The sequence below is a fragment of the Portunus trituberculatus genome, chromosome 19 (assembly GCF_017591435.1).
Source record: "Portunus trituberculatus isolate SZX2019 chromosome 19, ASM1759143v1, whole genome shotgun sequence".
NCBI classification, from domain to species: Eukaryota; Metazoa; Arthropoda; class Malacostraca; order Decapoda; family Portunidae; genus Portunus; species Portunus trituberculatus.
The window spans coordinates 13860590-13865589 of NC_059273.1; the positions used below are offsets into that span (position 1 = coordinate 13860590).

Genomic DNA, 5000 nt, shown 5'->3' on the forward strand with positions numbered 1-5000 from the left:
GTGCAGAGAGAGAGAGAGAGAGAGAGAGAGAGAGAGAGAGAGAGAGAGAGAGAGAGAGAGAGAGAGAGAGAGAGAGAGAGAGAGAGAGAGAGAGGGGGGGGAGGGCAAGAAGATCAGCGAAGGGACAGAAATGGAATGGAGAGGAAAGGAAAGAGGGGAAGGGAGGAATGGTCAGGGAGGAAGAGGAGGAGGAGGAGGAGGAGGAGGAGGAGGAGGAGGAGGAGGAGGAGGAGGAGGAAATATACCTCCATTAACTTCGTAACGTGTGAGGATGGGACAGTTAGGATTGGAGGAGAGGGGCGCCGAGTCGTTACTTCTCAGTGCACCAACAACAGCAGCAGCAGCAGTAGTAGTAGTAGTAGTAGTAGTAGTAGTAGTAGTAGTAGTAGTAGTAGTAGTAGTGGTAGTAGTAGTAGAGCTCAGAAGACAATTAAAGACTTTTCTTCTCCAGCTGTTCGATAAATGGTCGCTGTTTTGTCTTTAAATGGAAAGAAGATTGTCCGCCACTCTCTCTCTCTCTCTGGAACGCTTCTGCAACGCACCCTAACAACTTTTAACAGACTCTCGTTAAAATCCCGTAAGTTTTCGAGTGTTTTTTTTTATAGTTAAACAGGCAGATTGACAAGATTTCTTCCTTGTTAACAGGAAAACACTCTTGAGAACCTGGCTAACCATTTGTGGCATTAGAAGACCATCGTGATGGAAGAGCAGAGCGAATATGTCACCCCCTCCCCCTATCTCTCTCTCTCTCTCTCTCTCTCTCTCTGGTTGCTAAGTCCCCGCACCTTACACGCCCACATGGATGGGTCGGGGGAGGGGGGGCGCCACAGGGTCATCATAGGGGGTGCCAACTCTTCCCTCGTCACACTCATCCCTTTTATCTGGTTACCAACACACCAGTAGCACTCAAGTGGGCCTTAATTTGCCGGCCAACACACACACACACACACACACACACACACACACACACACACACACACACACACACACTAATGCTGTCTTTGAGCAAAGCATTAGCACGAGTGAAGTATTTAATCTCGATACACATTTGGGTCTCTCTCTCTCTCTCTCTCTCTCTCTCTCTCTACATCCAGATTAATTAATTTACTCTATTTTCTTTCAACATTCCTTCCAATCTTCTCTCTCTCTCTCTCTCTCTCTCTCTCTCTCTCTCTCTCTCTCTCTCTCTCTCTCTCTCATGTTTCCTCTCATTCATCACTTTTTGTTCACCTCTTTATCCCTTCGCGCCCTCACAGAAACGTCCTCTTCCCGTGACCCTTATCTGATGGGCGCCCACACTCCCCCACGCCCACCCACCACTTCTCCCATGGCCGGGGTGAGGGCGGGTGAAGGGGCGTGGAAGGAGTATGGGAGAAGGAGGACTCGTATTTTCAAACCCTTCTGTTCTTCAGCTCCACTATTTCAAAAGGCTTTATTTATATTGACACGCGTTTTTAAGATGTTCTTTACGTTTTTAAAGGCAGACTGACAAGATTTCTACATTATCAAGTGGAAAAACACTCTTGAAAATCCCGTTAATCAACTCTGTGGCCTTGGAAAATAGTCGTGGTGAGAGCAGACCTTTTCTCAATACGGAGGAAGATTTGATAAGGTGTGTTTGGGTGTGTCTTTTTAGTCTTTTTAGTTTTGAGGGTTCCGTGGGAGTGGGGGCAGCGAGGTGTGGGGTTAGGGTGATGTGTGAGGGTGTGAAGGGTGTTTGGGTGAGTAGGGTGGAAAGGCGTGGGGAAGGTGTGGGGAGGCGTGGGTGGGTAGTGTGTGCGTTTAAACACGGTAGGTCGTGAGGAAACTGCAGTGGCCTTTCTCTCTCTCTCTCTCTCTCTCTCTCTCTCTCTCTCTCTCTGACCGGTACTTGCATAAATCCCCCTCCTCTTTCTCTTCCCCTCTCCCTCTCTCCATCCCTCACCTCCTCCGTCACGTTAATGTCTCACCGCATCACTCTGGCGCAGCTTCTCATTAACTTGGCGAGGCACCAGCGTGAGGCGGGCCGGAGGGGACGGGACGGCGGCGGAAAGGTAGCAGGAGGACAGCGGGAGGACAGCGCGAGGATAGCGAGAGGGAGAGGAGGAAAACTGGATGAGTAAGATGAGAAGAGCAGGAAAAGCAGAAAAGGAAATGGATGGAAAGGTGGAAACTAGTGGGATTGAGGCTTATATTCTCTCTGCTCTTCACCTACACTATTTCAAGATGGTTTATTTAAATTTACACCAACTTTTAAAGGTGTTTTTACGGTTCTAGAGGCAGATAGACAATAATCCTACACTATTAACTGGAGAAACACTTGAAAACACTGCTAATCATCCCTGTGGTCTTTAAAAACAATCTTGGTAAGAGAGCAAACCTTTCTGAACACCGACCTGAGCGTGTAGGTGGGTGGGTGGTATGGCGCGGCTGGAGGAAGGAAGGCAGGAAGAAAGGGAGACAGGAAGGTTGGGCAGGAAGGGGGTTGGGTTGAATCTCGGCTAACGGAAGGGCGGGGATGTGATTACTACGAGGATTACACATACGTTAAGCTCTGCACTGGGGAAAGAGACAAGGAAGGGAGGCGGGAGAGGTGCAGTCAGGAGGGAGAGAGAGAGAGAGAGAGAGAGAGAGAGAGAGAGAGAGAGAGAGAGAGAGAGAGAGAGAGAGAGAGAGAGAGAGAGATAGGGTGAATAGTAACGACGGGGGAGGAAACAGGAACCGTCTGGAGTGACTACCCATTGAGAAACGAAACACTGGGAATACCGGGAGAAATGGAAGGGGAAAGAGAAGGGGGGAAAAAAAACTTAGGAGGAAACACCGAGAGGGGAGACAAGGGAGGGATAGTTAAGGAAGTAAGGGAGAGATAAAAGCAGCAACGGGTGTAGGGAAAACGATGGAGGGTACAGAGGGGAAACAACAAAGAGAGGGAGGGTTCAAGATAAGAGAGAGAGAGAGAGAGAGAGAGAGAGAGAGAGAGAGAGAGAGAGAGAGAGAGAGAGAGAGAGAGAGAGAGGAAACAAGAAAGGATATCGAAAGGACTAGTTATTTAATCACCTAACCAGAGAGAGAGAGAGAGAGAGAGAGAGACACTATACACCTTCCACCAGCATTAGAGAGAGAGAGAGAGAGAGAGAGAGAGAGAGAGAGAGAGAGAGAGAGAGAGAGAGAGAGAGAGAGAGAGAGAGAGAGAGAGAGAGATACACACACTATACACCTTCCATCAGCATTACAAAACACATTTATCCACCCGAGATACTGCAGGAACTCCTTAAACCACTGATCCACACCACACCGCTACACTGCCACACTGCCACGCTCCATTAGCACAAACTCATCATCCACTCTAGGCACTCCACCAACACACCACTCTGCTCCACGCCGCCACTCATCACCCACTCCCGCCACTCCTTAACCTTTTTACTGCCGCGATTGTTCTTTGTTAACTGTGATAAAGAACTTTGCATGGGTACACATTGAAGGAAAGTGAGAATATGAGGGGAATTTCGTCTTTTCTAGTTAAAATATGTAAGACGAAAGAGAAGAAATAGGTCCTTTAACTCCTTCAGTATATACCATGACACGTTTACATATCTATTCTGCTTACTAATTTTGATGATTTTATACAGCTTCAGAAATTTGTGTGGGGATTCAAATAGTGAAGACTCTGGCCATTAATCTTCTGACCAACATAGAGCCATCCTAATGTCAAGAAAATCGTCCAATTATAACCAAAGCTCATGGTAGAAATGCGTCCCAGTACTGAAAGGGTTAAAGACAGCTAATGGAGAGCTGGTTAGATCTTGGAAGGAGATTATTGAAAGTATAAACGAGTATTCTTATACTGAAAATTCTTTTGTGTCATCTCCATTACACTCAAAATGCTCCAGTTGACGTTACTCTGGTGCTCAAGTGTATTTTCACGGTTTTTCTGACTAATTAACGCCTTTAGCACCGTGACACGCTTTCGTATCTATTCTGCTTACTATTCTGATTCTATACAGCTTCAGAAACTTATATGGGAATCAAAATATTGAAGATTATGGTCATTAATCTTCTGACCTCCATAGACTTTCTAATGTAAACAAAATCTTTTAATTATACCCAATGCTCAAGGTAAGAATGCGTCCTAGTACTGAAGGCGTCAACATTTCTGCATTTTCAACAGAAGAAACACTCTTGAGAACCCGACACGTCATCAGTGTGGCAATGGAAAGCAGTTATGGTGGAGAGAGAGAAGTGTTTACGAATTAACCCAAGAATGAACTAGTACAAAATTAGACACCTCAAAATTTACAAGAAAATTGCTGGTAAAAATAATCTAATAGTGAAAGGATTAATGCACACACACACACACACACACACACACACACACACACACACACACACACACTATTTCTGCACAGGCCTGAGGTACCGCTGGTGGCAAGAGGGCGCGTCTCACACCTCCTGACCTTTGCACTGGGATGCTGGGTCACGGTCAGAGCACCTGGTAGGGGAGTAGTGGTGGTGGTGGTGGTGCATTACCTTTCACACTGCCTCTGACACACTTATCCTGGGGCAGTGACGGTGCAAGGGTCGCGGGGATCACATCTCCGCGTTACTACTCCTTATCACCCTCCCATCACTACCAGGTCCTCCTCGGTGCCTTGTTATCGCCGCTATCACCACCCAGAGATGCTCCTTCAAGACGCGACCTTATCAACAACTTTCCCTCTCCCTCTCTCGCAACTCTCATCTCACTCTCACTCTTGGAACACGCCTCAACACACTAATTTCACCTCATGTGTGCAAAAATAAAAACAGAAATGAGTATATTAATTTCTCCGTGCCTTCCATGTCTGTGGGGAATGGCATGCAGCAACGGCCTCGCTCGAGGTGTGTCTTGGGAAGGACGGAGCTTTCCCCATGCGAACCAAGGGCACCACCACCACCACCACCACCACCTTCGCCACCTGCATGGGGAACTGTGGTGCGAGGACGAGACACACAGGTACAGTGTCACAGATGTTTTGTGGTGA

At 47.3% G+C, this 5000-nt stretch overlaps 1 protein-coding gene across 11 annotated transcripts in view; it reads right to left on the reverse strand.

Moving 5' to 3' along the window:
* Positions 1–5000, reverse strand: part of LOC123506380 (leucine-rich repeat and immunoglobulin-like domain-containing nogo receptor-interacting protein 3) — a 141070-nt gene that overhangs the window by 28822 nt on the left and 107248 nt on the right. The gene's annotated exons all lie outside the window — the stretch shown is intronic.